The 14,662-nt window shown below is 48.0% G+C and overlaps 1 protein-coding gene across 1 annotated transcript in view; it reads left to right on the forward strand.

The window, feature by feature from the left end:
* Nucleotides 1-501: 501 nt before the first annotated feature.
* The window catches only part of TEX2 (testis expressed 2), a 106,538-nt gene continuing 92,377 nt past the window's right edge, over nucleotides 502-14,662 (forward strand). Inside the window, exon 1 of the mRNA XM_068530171.1 lies at nucleotides 502-600. The gene's annotated coding sequence lies outside the window, so the exon portion shown is untranslated. The remainder of the gene's footprint in view (nucleotides 601-14,662) is intronic.

The following is a 14,662-nucleotide window of genomic DNA, read 5'->3' on the forward strand; positions in this document are numbered from 1 at the left end:
CTTTGTAAGCCAATTTCTGGGACTGGACGGGAACAGATTTGCCTGACTGCCCGCTAAACCCAAATCTGAGTTAATTTGTCGAGCGGGGAGACCCTTGGTTCTAGGAGACTCAGTTTCTCCTTCTGACAGAGGCAGGTTCTGTCTCCACTTGTTGCTAGGCTGCAGGAAGAGGAAATTAATAAATGCAAAGTGCTGGGGAGAGCGCTGCTGCCAGGCTGGGAGAGAAGAGAAGCTCTTACCTCTCCCACACCAGGCTCTCCCTGGTAACCCCGCAGCCGCCCCTCTCCACAGCCCCATGGGCGGCGGCCCCTTTAACAGACCTGACCAATCGCCCGGCCATTTCCGCGGCCGCTCCTCGGCGCACTTGAAGAGGGCTGGATTGGCCGGGCCTGGCACGCGGCCTGCTCCGCCCCCGCCGCCCTCTGGTTGGCGGCGGCGGCCGCGGGTGCGGGGCGGGTCCGCCGGCGGGGCGGGGCGGCCGGTGGCCCGGGGGCGGGCTGGTGGCAGGAAGGTGGCCGGATCCCGAGCCGTAGCGGGAGCTGCGGCGGCCGTGGAGCACGGGCGCCGGCGCAGTACAATGAAGCAGCCAGTGGATCCGGGGTGAGCGCTCCCGGGGCCGGGTGGGGCGGTGGAGGGAGCGCCCGCCGAGAAGGCTCCGGCTCCTCAGGGTCCGGGGTACGGTCGGGGGCCGGCGGCCGTTGGCGCGGCGGGGCGCGGGGGTCCGGCCCACCCAGGGCCCCGCCCCGCTGTCACCACGGTCTAGGTTAAGTTGACAGGGACGCCTACCCGCGACGCCCCCGGGCGCATCCTTCTTTCCTTTGGGGCGGTGTGGGGCAGTCTGGGCTTGACCCCGCTGGAGGTGCCCTCCGGCTGGTCCCCGCAGCCTGCGGTCCACGGGCTCCGGGCTCGGCCCCGTCCGGGGAGAACCGTCCACAAGCAAACTAAGGGAAAACAGCTTGTAGTTTTGTGAATGGGGCCCCGGGTTCCTGCCGCCCCCAGCGCTCACGTTGCGAAATGCCTGGAAGTCGAGAATCGCAGTTACTTTTACGCGGATCTTTTAGAGGCTCTCTGCGCCTCGGGTTGTTTTTCTCTAGCTCCTGGAAATCGTGGGTGGTAGTGGGTGGTGTGCGTCCCTTAGACCTGAGGCGGCGGCGTCCCGAAAGCCGGGGGTTTGGAAGGTTAACAAGTGACATTGGGCTGAGGCCTAATGCCAGGTGCCCTGCCCCAGAGCTCGGGTGTGACGGCGGAGGCTGTGCTGCCGGCGAGCACACGAATGAAACGGTGGGACCGGGGATGGACTGAACCGTCGGCTTCAGCTGCGCCTCGCACGCTGCCCAGAATGCACGGCTGACGCGGGAGTCGGTGCAGGGGAGTTTTCCCCTTTTGAAAATGGTTTTTGGAAAACTTAGCCCCTAGGTGGGTTGATGGTTACTTAAACCATCGGTTGTTATGGTTACAGGGCAGCCAATGTAAGGGCAAAGTCTGTTTCCACCCTCGCTCTTCCTCCAAAGCTATGAAGTACTTTGTCACTACGTCTTAATAGACGCTTCTCAGGGAGGGCATACTTTTTCAGAGTTGGAGGAAAAGCGTGGGCTCCATGAAGACAGGGGTGGTGCCATATTCATGTTTGAAGTTCTAGGTCTTGACACCAGGGCTGCTCTGCACAGGAATTGAAAAGAACCAGCCTTTCGCATGTTTTGATGGTTTTCATCAAAGGATTTAAAGGAGTCCTTTCAGGAGCCTGATGTAAGCTGGAAGGGAAACAATGAGTGACTTTTATATGGAAACCAACAAGGAAAAACGGAGGGGCAAATGATCCTTGAACTCTGGGATAGGGAGTGTTTGCAAAATCTAGGTTTTTGTGGGTTTTTCTTTTTCGATGCACAGCTTGTGAGATCTTAGTTCCCAGACCAGGGTTGGAACCGGGGCCGTGGGCAGTGAATGCACAGAGTCCTAACCACTGGACTGCCAGGGAATTCCCAGGAGTCTAGGTTTGTGGGTTTAGAGCTCAGTGACACAGTGAAGCTTACCTTCTAGGAGGTATTGAAAGAGCAAAAGTGCCATTTCTATCAGCTCTTACCCAACCCTTAAATCATTTCGGGATTCTTTCAGATTCTTCTAAAAGTTGGTGATTGGTCTAAACTTATGGAAAACAAGCAGCCTCCTGAGGTAACGGGGGTAGGGTGGGATTTTTGCCATATGTTGTTTTTTTTTTTTTCCACTGGGCCTCTCTGGGAGTGTCAGGGAAGGCTGGGATGGGGATGGCTAGGGGGTGTATGGAGGACTGTGGGTGAACTGCCTGCACATTTATCTCCAGGAAAGGTGCTGTGCCTGAGAGGAAGGAGATTAACAAACTGATTCAGTTCAGATGATGGTGGTAATTGAGACAACTGCCAAGGCACCCGAGGGCTGGACAGAGGAGGGGGAAGAGAAAGTGCAGGGGTTTGGTGGGGCTGAGGGGGCTGGACCTTGTTGGAGGTTTGAAGAGAGGGTAGAATGTCTTCGTGTGAGAGGACTGGAGAAATAGCTTTCGCCAAGTGTATCGTTTGTGTATTAGAGATTATGGTTTTAGAATGCTTCTGGAAAAGAAGTAGGAAAGATTATTAGGCTTTTAGGTAGAATAAATATATAGGATGTTTTGCAGTTTTGGTCAAAGTGAAAAGGCATGTAGTCAAAAAATATTCACTCAACTAATTTTTGTTGAGAGTTGGCTGTGTGCCAGACACTTTGAGGCATTATGGGTATGATGGAGAAAAAAACAGGTCAAGAATTTGTTTCTACATCCATATGATTCACCTTCCCTCCAAGTCAAAGCTCTTCTGAGGATTTTCTGAAGCTCTTGAAGAAAGAAGGGGAAGAAATGCACAGAATATTACTTAAGTAAGAACAAAACAGAACAATGGGGAAATTCTTCCTGCTGTAGATCACTTTGGGTATCAAACTGAATCTTCCAAGACTGGTTTTCTGTGCCCGGTTTGGTATCTCTTCATCCTCATATCTGTTGACCAGTGTCTTTTGATAGTGTTCAGTTCTCTCTTTTTTTCCCTTTCCGCTGTCAGTCAGTTCATTGAGAAGTTCGGAAGTTCATCAACTGTCCCTGACCTCCAGGTGCTTCCAGTTCATTTTCTTTGCCTGAGTGTCCCTCAGGGTCTGCTTTCTCCTGTCCGGTCCTTATTCTCTCCTGAGTGTCCCACTTGGGAATTGCTGAGGTCACAGGGAATTGTTTGTTCCTTGATTCTGTCCCAAAGCAGAAGGTGGCTAGTGTAGAAAAGAGCATTTGTTGAATTCCAGCTCTGCCATGTGCTGCTTTCTCTATTTGTATGTATATATCCTTTCCCGTCCGTGAGCAGCCCTCTAAGTGAGATAGATGCTGGTAGCCTCAATTTACAGGAGAGGAAACAGAGGCTCAGAGCAGTTCAGTAACTTGCCCAGGGCAATAAGCTGGTTAGATAGTGGAACAAGATTTTTTTTTTTTTTTTTTTTTTTTTTTGGCCACACCACACGGCTTGTGGGATCTTAGTTCCCCCACCAGGGATTAAACCCAGGCCCTCGGCAGTGAAAGCACAGAGTCCTAACCACTGGACCGCCAGGGAATTCTCTGGAACAAGAATTTCAGTCTAGGACTTTCTGATTCCAAATGTGCTTTTCCCATCGTACCACATTGCTTTTCCCAGAAGAAGGACGGCGGTTTATTATAGGCTAGCACAGTGCCTTCTTGGACACATGAAAGGTCAGGTTCAGAGATGTTCAGAGAATTGCCGCAGTTAATGTGCTCGTGGTGGAACAAGAGTTAGCACCATTGTGTCCTTCCTCTCTGCCAGGTGTGTTTTTGGGTAATTCATGTGGCTCTCAGGAAATTTGAGTTTACTGCCATGAAAAGTTGACCAGACTTACCAGGTCTGTATCCCAATGCTTCCACTTATCAGCTCCGTGACCTTGGGCAATTATTTTCTCTCTCTGTGTACCTCAGTTTCTTTATCTGTAAATGGGACAATATTCACATTTCAACAACGCTAAGACAGTACAGTTTGTCTCATCTTAACATTTCTGAAAAGTATCTTATAATCTATGAGGTCTTAAGTTGTAGTTGGCAGCGACTTCCTTTTTTGTACGTAAAATAGTGGTGTCATAGTCAGTGGGGTTCTAGGTCATGTGAACCACCGAAGTACATTCTTTATCAGTAGTTGTGAGGATTACATGAAGTCACTCGTGTGCCTGGCACAGCGTGAGCACCCAGTAACAGTTGCTCCTGTCGGATGACAGAACGTATGGTTAACTGGTAGGTGGCTCTGGGGAAAAGCTAGGGAGCATCTCGTAAGATTTGCCACTTGGAGCCCAGGCAGTAATCCATGATCTGTGGGCTGGAGGAACGTTTTTCAGTTTGCGTGAAGCTCTGTCCTTTGGCTGACTCTTGTCCGCATGTGAAGCATTAACTTCAGGAGCTAACCAGCCATGGACAGACAGCTCCCTTTGTCCTGCCTGTTCATTAAGTTCTTTGTCAACTTTAAATCCCAAGTTAAAAATAACTATCGTTATAAGAAGTTTGGAAACGTAGGCTGATGTGAATACTCTTATACGTGAATTTTAAAGCACCTCAAGGTTCTATGCAAGATTCCGTGTTGCCTCTTGCCAAACTCCTTGTAATGCTTAATTGCATTGTGTGAAGTGTCTGTGAGGTACCATTCATCAGAGGGATGCTAGGAGGTCATGAAAGCACAGAAACCCTGGGTTTCTGAGTGAGGTAGAGAGAGCACTGCAGTTGGTATTAAGAGACCTGTTTCCAGTCCTGGGGGTTTATCCTGTTATTATGTGTGTCTTGGGCACATCATTTCCCCACTCTGGATCTTGAGGGTCTCTTCCAAAATGAGGACTTGATTTCTTAGTCTCCTCCCCCAACTCCCTCCAATACAGTGTCATAGATTATGTGAGTTTATGAATCTAAGGATCTGAGAAATTAAATGGTTGAAAGGAAATGACTCCTGAAGTCTCAGGTGGATGTTTGTGCTCGTGCTTTTGTAAAGAGAAAAGAATGGGTAGTTGATAACAATATGAGTAACCATCATTTATGGAGAATTACTGTGTGCACTGTTCCTACTTTTAAACCTCACATCATCCTATGAGTAGTAGAGACTAGTCTCAGTCTTATTTTAAGATGAGGTAACTGAGGTTCAGAGACGTTAAGTAACTTGTCCAAGATCACACAGCAAGGACAAGGGCTTATAGCTGGGACTAGAACTCAAGCTTATGTTGCTCCCCAATATGAGTTCTGTGGTTGTTTCAGATGCACCCTGCCTCATTTTGGAATCTTCTCAAGCCATGTGCCCTGGAAGTTTTCCCAGTTTAAAAAGTGAGATTTCCCTCTGCTTTGGGGTCATGCATTCCTAGTCTTTTATTGTGTACTGACCCCTGTTTAAATTCTGAGTTCTCATTCAGAACATCTGCTGCGTATTGGGAGAACTTTGTTAAAGCTAAGGACGAACTCTATGGGAGTTGCAGAAGACTTAAGTCCTCTTTGGTTTTTCTTTGGTGAACAAAACCACAGGCCAGGTCACTGTGAGCATAGGTGGGACTGTTGAGAGAAGAATCTGACCTTTCTGTGAGGAAGCTGGTGGGGTGGGGAACAGGGTGGGCTTTGAAACAACCAGGTAACCTTTGTCTGTTGGGTTTGCTTGGAAGATTGGTTCTAAGGGCTTTACCCCAAGAAGATGATTGGAACTAACCCACTGAGCCCCTCCCCGGCTTATCCTAACAGTTGAGAATGGAACTGGGCAAGAGGAGCCCTCTTCAGTCACCACCTTATTTAGGATTTGAGATTTAAACCCACCCCTTGGATTGCTCCCGCAAATAACCTTTCAGAATCACAGTATGCATTTCATAAGGGTTCCATTTCACGTTTGTTACTTAAAGCTGACATAAGCTGGCCTGTTCTCTTACTCAATTTTAAGTCCTTTCTTACACCTAATGTTGTCTTTTAGGCAGTGTTCCTCAAGATGGTTCTGTTTATCATTTGGGGCTTGAAATATAAAATTTAAAAGTCTTTCTGCTGAAAGGACTGACTAAACAGTGATTATCACTCATTAAACAAGTATCTGAGCGTCTGCTGGAGCCAAGCATTGTGCTTGGCATTGGAAATCCAATGGGGAGCAAAACAGATGTGTTCCCTGCCGGCACATAGCACATTTCGTAGTCTAGACAATTAACAAGTCAACAGACGTGTGCATTGTATATATTAACTTGTGATAAGTGCGAAGTCTCCTTCCTCTGAGGAAAAAGAACAGGCCCTGAGAAAGAATAAAGGGAGGGAGCCAGCAACTGGGAGTGTTGGGAAGAGCACCTCAAGGGAGGGAGCAGCGTGTGGCAAGTGTGGCTTCAGGGGAGGAGGGGGCGGCGAGGAGGGCCTGAGAGGAGGGGCTGAAGATGGGAGAGGCAGGTGCATCACAGAGCAGAGGGGAGGGGCTGAGGCTCAGAGCCGGACACTGCTTGAGGCACCTTGGGAATTTCTTACAAGGGTTTGCTGACTCACAGGCAGTGGGAAACTTGACCTGGAGGGGATGAGCTTCTGTTCTGGGTCCACATTTCCCATCATTCTGTGTGCAAAGTAACCACAGGGTGGTAGGTAGGACTGAAATGGCTCCTGTGCACGTCCACTGGAGTCCACTGGAGGCATCCTGCTGTGGCTCGGTGTGGGACAGCCTGTAACGTGCTAACCATCAGCCCAGCCGGCACCTGGGCAGTGCTTGCGCTGGAGCCTCTGCAGTGGGTGCAGGGCTCACCTGGACCGGAAGCATTGTTCCTCTGTCTGCAGGTGTCCGCTTTAGTGTCGGGCTGTGGGAAGTGGATTTTTAGCCTTTTTTTCTGATAAGAGGAGGCAGAGGCCAGTGGCCTTATTATCAGGTGATCAAGCATGACGGCTCCGAGTTGCTGAAAGAAGAACCCACCTGAAGAGACACGGTGTGGTGCTTTCTCACAACCACCCCACCTCGGGATCACACAGGAGGAGAATTTCATAAAACAAGTCACCGGCTTTGTTAGTTCTTGACCTGGCTTGGGAGGTTTGGTAAAATACTATGAACCCAGCCATATCAAAGTTTATAATTACCCTACAGAATATTTGTTAGAACCGATTGAATTTGTATATAATTGCATTAGCCCTTTTTTAAAAAAAGATCTATTATTCTGGAAAAAAATTTTGAATACACGAAAGTAAAAAATAACATAACGAGCCTCGTGTTTCTGTCACTCAGTAATTACCAACATTTTGCTAATATTGTTCCAAGATAGTTTCACATATGAAGCATTGTTGGTGGATTTTCTGTCACAATATAAATGTATCTTTGGGATATAAAATCACATGGTAGATATGGTCCGAGAGAAAAAATTCCTGCATGCTGCATCATTACAGGACTGGTGTTAGTAGTTGAAATTCCAAATCTGAAATGAACATTTCTTGCAAGCCCCTTATAGACTTGATTATGAAAAGTAGGCACAAAATTAGATTACCAATTAATCTGTGTATTTACTGAGAATATCAACTATATTGGGCAATGTGTAGGGTGTATGTAAAAAGAGTAAGACAGTCTCTGGCCACATTGGCTTGTAAAATCATGGTCCCTTTCTTCCTCACAAGGAATCACAAGGTTATCTTCAACATTCCTGGCAAATAAAATATACACAAAGCCCAAACTATGAAACTAAAAAGCACTATTTTTGTGGTGCATGCTAATTTAAATTCAGATTATAGCATTCACTTATAAAATTGAGGGGAACACAGTTAATATGTTGAAAGTCTCCATATGTTAAACTTTTGTGTATTTTTTTTTGAAGGGGAAATTCAAATCAAACAGCAAAGAACCCTGTAGCAACACCTCTACATCTGTGCCGTCAATATGGTGGCCACTAGCCGCATGTGACTATCAAATACTTGAAAGGTGGCTAGTGCAACTGAGAAACTGAAGTTTTCATTTTAGTTAATTTTCAGTTAAATAGCTCTATGTGGCCACATTGATGGTTTTGTAAACCCTGGAGGTACACTGTTCAATCTCTATGGTAGGATAAAATCCAGCACAAACTAATTTGGGCAACAAATGCAACAGCACAGTTCACATGTAGGTCCCAAACTCAGTACATTTTAGAGAAAAGGAGTTTGATTATGTAGAAGGAAGAACTGCTTCTTGGGGTTCATTGTCTTCCTGTAAGAGCAGGTTTTGGCAGCTCATACACCTGGAGAAGTTAGATTTGATGCGGGATGTCTCCCAGGGCTCAGATCTTATGAAATAAGGAGTGAATCTCCCTGCTTGTGCTGCTGTTGCATTGTGGAAGGTCTCTGAGAGGTAGACGGGAGGCTGTTGAGTGACTCATGTGAAGGTTTCTGGAGGTAGGGTGACCTTAGCCTTGGGAGTTGCATTCATTGCCAGGGGGGTTTAGAGGCTCAGAGGAGACATGCCAAGGGCCTGGCTATCTTGATCACCTTTCTATCCCCAGCACATAGTAGATGCTCAATAAATGTGTTTCAAAAATGGATGACAGTTTTAAAGAATAGGTTTAAGAGCAAATAAGAAGAGCTTTAAATTTGTCTAGAAATTCTGAAAAATAGTTGCCAAGGGAAGTATGTGTAATACCAGTGAGCAGCAGCGTATATACAGCCAGTATTTTCTCCCGGAGGTAATTGACATTTCTCGTCACTGCAAATGCAAGCTGGCTTTTATCTCATCCGTTACCAAGTGCTGTTATTTTCATCTTTTAAACGTCTCTTGAATGGTTCTCTTTCTCGCCAACTTCACTGCCACCACTCTAGTCCAAACTACCATCTTTTGGCTTCGAAGACTGCAGCAGCTGCCGCCCTCCTCTCCCCACAGTTGCTTCCTCTCTTTTCTAATCTCTTCACCCCTCTGCAGCCAGAGTGGTGTCTTAAAAATTCCCAATATAATCATGCCATGTCCTTGCTCAAAACCTTAGGAAGGCTTCCAGTTGCTCCCAGGATAAGAGCCACATTCTGAACCTGGTCTGAAAAGTGCTGCTTGATCCAGCCACTCCTGCCTCCTGCTTCAGCCTGGGCCCGTGCCTCTCTCCTCCTGGTTTATTATAGTGCAGGCACCCTTCCATTCCCAGCTGGAAGGGAGCTCTGTCTTTCAGGAACTGAACCACCTTGCTGCTCCCTCTTCAGGAAACAGCTCCGCCCCCTCACCTCGCTCCCCTTTTCTCTCTTGTCCTTTACAGCACTTCTCACTGTTGTTGTGACATATTCTTTAGGAGACATCTTCTTTTCCCCTTCCTCCGTGAGGGCAGGGACCTTGTCGATTTTGCTCATTTTTATATACCCAGTGCCTAGCTCAGTATCTGACCCATTGCACAAGCTTCTTAAATGTTTTCTGGGTGAATGAATGAATGAATGAATGCAAGCACATTGGGAGCAAGGAGGAACTTGAAGAATGCTCTTTAAAACTTGGATTTATTGGAAGGATTGAATAGTTTTTAGAGTAGAATAACCTGGGAAGGGAAATGGCCAGGGTGGGGGTCGGGGGAGAGTCCTTGGGAATCTATTGTTGTCCAGTGGGTTTAGCACTGTCTTACAAGAGAAGTATGTCTGTGCCCTTGTCAAAGACTTGAAAGGCATTTGCCTGTGGAGTTGCAAGGGTGGCCCTCCTGTCTGGCTTCCTATCCCAGCCCTCAGGAGGCATCACTCTCACTGAGTGTGTGTCCTTAGTAGCACGGGTCTCCAATTTGAGACCTTAGGGTTGGAGTCTTCCACATGCAGCCCACAGTCAGCAATGTAGTAGTCTTTTTTTTTTTAATTTTATTTATTTTTGGCAGTGTTGGGTCTTCGCTACTCCGCGTGGGCTTTCTCTAGTTGTGGCGAGCAGGGGCTACTCTTCATTGCGGTACGCGGGCTTCTCTTGTGGTGGCTTCTCTTGTTGCGGAGCACGGGCCCTAGAGCGTGTGGGCTCAGTAGTTGCAGCATACGGGTCCAGTAGTTGTGGCGCGCAGGCTCAGTAGTTGTGGTGCACGGGCTTAGTTGCTCCGCGGCATGTGGGATCTTCCCGGACCAGGGATCGAACCCATGTCCCCTGCATTGGCAGGCGGATTCTTACCCACTGCGCCACCAGGGAAGTCTCAGGGATGTAGTAGTCTTCCTCTCTTTCTGGAGAGTCAGGATTCTGCCCTGTTCGTATTTGCAGTGGGAGGGAATTCTAGTTGTGCCTTGTCGGGGGAGAGACTTCCAGCTACTGGGAAGAATGGAGGCAGCTGTGTTTAGACCTGACCCTGCAGCAGGTGAGGACACTTGCCCTCTTCCTGAGCCGACTTCTGGCTGAGGCGAGGACCCTGCTGGTGCTCATCCGATCCTCCTGTCATGTGGGAGGGACTCGTAGGAGAAAGCTGGGTCTTCACCAGAAACTCTGAATTTCTGAATAGGAAATGGAAGGACTTGGCAGAGACGGTGGTTAAATTTCTTCTACAACTTGTGATTCTGAAAGAGAAAACTGATATGCGATGTCTCTAGCTGGTTTCCTAGGTAATGCGTCTTTTTGTTTTTGTTTTTATTTTTGGAAGGAAGGGGCTGGTTCCCTAGACCAGAGCCTCTGATAACCAGAGAGGAAGTATTTCATGAAGGCCAGAGTGATGTTTTCTGGGAGACTTGCAAGCCTGGTTAAGAAGGCTTTAAGCTGAATATTAAGGGGACAGAAAAGCATCCAGGAAAATTGCAGAACCAGAGACCTCAGAGACCTGTGTGACTTAGCAGCAGTGTCGACACTGAAGTGGCGCCTAGGAGCTCCAAATGGGAGCTAGCGTCAGAGCCGGTTGAGAATGCCCCTGTCGGAGGGTGTGCAGGTGATGGCTCCATGCCCTGGAAACCTTAACAGCAGAGCCAGGTAAATATGACCTGGCGGAGGGAGGGTGAGAATAGAGCAAAGTAGTGTGGGTATACCTGGCTCCAAAAGAAAACGCTATGAGAGATTCAGTGTGTGTGCCCTGATCGTGGAAGGCTGACGGGAAGTGTTTCAGTTATGATGGAAGGAGCAGAGGGCAGGTTATTTCACCTTAGGACTCTGCCTGCCAGATTGAGGGGCAATGATTTTTCTTCATAGACAGATTTTAAAACAGGAGCCCCCCGCCCCTGGCAGGTGTAGTAGACCAAGCAGATGTTTGTTAAGGTGAATTCCATGCAAAGTGGACCATGTGGTAGATTCTAACCCTACCTTGCTGATAATTTTACCTCTGAGAGCAGGTAGAAGGAAGTGTGTGTGTGTGTGTGTGTGTGTGTGTGTGTGTGTGTGTGTGTGTGTGTTTGGGGGCTGGTCCTGCTTGGACCTAACGATGACAAATAAGGAAATGCCGGTTGACATTGAGGATGGGGTAAAGCCATGCAGAGGACAAGGGGCCTGGGGCTGCAGCCAGCAACAGGCAGAGAGCTGGGTTCCGGGGAGGTGGGCTCCACAGCGCCTGCTCTTCACCCTGCGGTCACTGGGGTGAGCATCTCCTACCTTATTTTCTTGCTTCCTTTGATAAAAATGCTTCTCACCTGAGCTGGAACTGGAGCCATTGTTGTGTCCTTAATATCCAGATGCCTGTTAGAAATGACCCCTGGAACATTAGCCCACGGCAGTGACTACTTTGATGTGGCCCCTGCTTGGTTTCCCATCCTACGGTCCAGCCCCACCCCACAGAGTTAGGAGCAGAAACTCCAGTACCTGTGCTAGAAAGGCTGAAGGGAGCTGTCCTTGGGGAAGGCGGAGCTGCCGGCTCTGGCTAAGCTCACAGGCAAGATCGAAGCGGAAAATAAGTCAAGAGTAGTAGAAAACCCAGGGGAAAGGAGTTGCTTTTGTTTTAATTTCCCAAGGTAGGCTAATGTTTGTGGGGAGGTGATGAGTGATATTCGATCCTGATAGTAAAACAGGAGCATTAATTTTTTTTTTTTAAGGCTAAAACTCCCAATAGGAATGACTATTGATCATGCTCCGAGCCAGAGACCAAACTCATTTGGTCAGCCGAGCTTTTGTCTTCAGGCTTGACTGTGACCCACAGGGGTGTAGGCAGAGGCTTAATGGCCTGCGGTGAATTTTATTTCATGAGGTCTGATCTGTGGTACGAAAATCTCATGGAAGGAAAAAACACAATTTGAGTTTCTGGATTGGGTGGTGAGTTGTTTTGACAGCACAGGTAACAAGTACAGGGCCCAGGGTTTTCCGGGGCAGATGGTCAAGAGGTCCTCCCAGCTATTTGAATTTATAATGCCAGAGTGTTAATCTCAGAAATTAAAATGTAATACATGTTTAAAGTATATACATTTTGACCCGCAGCTTAGAAGAAATCTTCCAGAAATTGCAGACTTAACTGTCTTCTGAAACCTTGCTCTAATGGGCCTGATAAGAATTGTTGACGTTTTGTGTTATCTGTCAGAGTTGACCTGGTAACTTCCATTTCCCTTCCTAGAAATGCTGTCCTGCTCCTCCCGGGCTCCTCCCACGCACTGCAGCGGGGTCCCCTGGCCTCTTACCCACCTCCGTGCTGAGTAAGCACAGAGCAGGGGGGCACTGTTGATTGGTTAGTGTTGAGTGAGATGGGTGCTCAAGCTAAGGAAGAAAGGAGTATTTTTTGGCCACATTTTTCCCTTAGGAGTTCTTTTATACAAGTGACCAAATTGGTATTTAAAATGGGAATGAGAGGTTTTGGTTTCTTGTTTTTGCAGCGATGAGGCAGGGGCAGGTACGTGGTTCAGCCCTGTCGGTTCCTTTCCTGCCTGTGGTTGTAGGGCTTACATCAGTCTCTCTCAGTGGTGTGATGCTGTTGCTAAGGAACTGAGTGGCCCTGCCAGACAAGCGGGAAGCCTGGAAACTGGCTTTGGAACCCCTCATCCAACCACCGTGATGATTTCCAACCAGATTCTTTGAGGCTTGAGAAAGGGCTTGTCAAGTAGGTTATCCCCATAGTGAGTTAATATGGGCTGGCTCTCCAGTGATCCCTTGAGCATTCAGCAGATGACACTGCTCAGAAGACAGTGGCTGTGCTTGGGGACGGTCAGTGAGCAGGTCAGACTCTTGCAGTGAGAGTCAGTCTTCTGTGAATCTCTTAAAGGAAGTCCTTACCCACTTTGCCATTCCCTTTGAGGAAGGCCTTTGAAGAATCTTAAAGCAGGTATTTGAATAACATTAAACATGTTACATTCTTAATTATAAAGTGGTTAGTTAGATTCTTTTCTCCCGGGTTAATAGTTTATAAGTCAACATGCCAGTTTTTCTTTCTTTTTTAACTTAGGTAAGCACTTTTATGTTTTGGAATTTTTGTTTGTTTTTCAATTTTTTGGTTATTTTGTGGAGTGTCTAGAAAGTAACCAGCTATCTTCTCATTAACGTCTTGGTTCCAGGAGTAAAAATCCTGGCGAAGCTTTGGGAGGCCGTAGGTAACTGTCATCTTCCTAGAGCAGGACCTGACCCTGCTCTGTGTCTCCTGCCCTGCCCGGACTGCCTACAGCCCACACACCCACCATCCAAAGGGGTGTGGATCAAAACACCACCCTCTTACTCAAAATAATGCAATGAGTTCTTTCAGTCAGGGTTTTTAACTTTGGGCAGGGGAAGGGAGAAGTCTTTGTCTTCCCGCAAGTTGAATGCGAAATCTTGTGGGTATTTGTGTATGTGCATTTGGCTGCAGTGGCAGTGACAGTGGTGGCAGTGGGGTGGGGTCTTTGATGTTCATCAGGCTAAGTTACGGAAGAACGCCAGCTCTAGAGTTTCTTTATATCTCGTCTAAAAAGCTCTGAAGCCAGCTTTTTAGAATGGAGGGACCGATTCACAGTAGGGGGAGAACCTAGAACAAGGGCTGCAGGGTCCTAGCTGGTGGGAGTCCATGCGTGCAAGCTTGGCTTCTCCTCACCAGTCATCATGCCAGGCTCTCTGTCCCTGGACCCCTGAGATTCTCTTTCCTCACTACTGGCCTCTTGCCCCTCCTCAAATCCTTAAGATATCCCTGTGGGAGAGCACTGGATAAACTTGTCCTCTGAGCCAGGTATCTTGCACCATGATATTTTCTCCTTGGTTTCCTTAGTCAGTTTCTTTTGATCAATGACCCAGTCCCCACCCCCGCACACCGCCCCCCCCCCCGCCCCCCCCCGCCCTGGGGCGACGCTGCCCCTCCCTGGAATGCCTTGGGGTCTCAGCTCACCGTTTCTAGCCTGGAAGTCCAGCGATCTGCTCTTGCAGCCTCTGACTGGTCAGGAACCCACATCTGGCATCACCGTCACTGGCTCGCTTCTTTCCTTGTGGACCTCATGTGTATCCTATGACGTGAGCTCTGCTCATGAAAGTAAGATTCTGTTTTATATTCCTTATTCCAATTTTGCCAGAGGCAGAAAAGACAGAAGGTGTTGCTTTCAGAAAGACCATTCTTCCAGGGGCTGGCCAATATATAAGACAACACTGGTGACAGATGTGCGTTATTATAACAGAAGCCTGTCAAATTTAAATTACAGTCAAAGATGGTCATCTTCTACCTTTGGTAGTTTGTTTCTTCCCCTCTCGGAATTTCTCTCACAGTGTCCTGGGGGCTCAGGGATCTGGCCCTGAACGGGGTTTTGGAGGAGGGGCTTCTGCTACTTCTGAGGATTCATGAGCCCCTTGGCAGCACAACACCTTCACGTGAAGGTGGGCATGTGATCCAGAGGCTCTGC

This window comes from Eschrichtius robustus, chromosome 20, assembly GCF_028021215.1.
Source record: "Eschrichtius robustus isolate mEscRob2 chromosome 20, mEscRob2.pri, whole genome shotgun sequence".
In the NCBI taxonomy this organism is placed as follows: Eukaryota; Metazoa; Chordata; class Mammalia; order Artiodactyla; family Eschrichtiidae; genus Eschrichtius; species Eschrichtius robustus.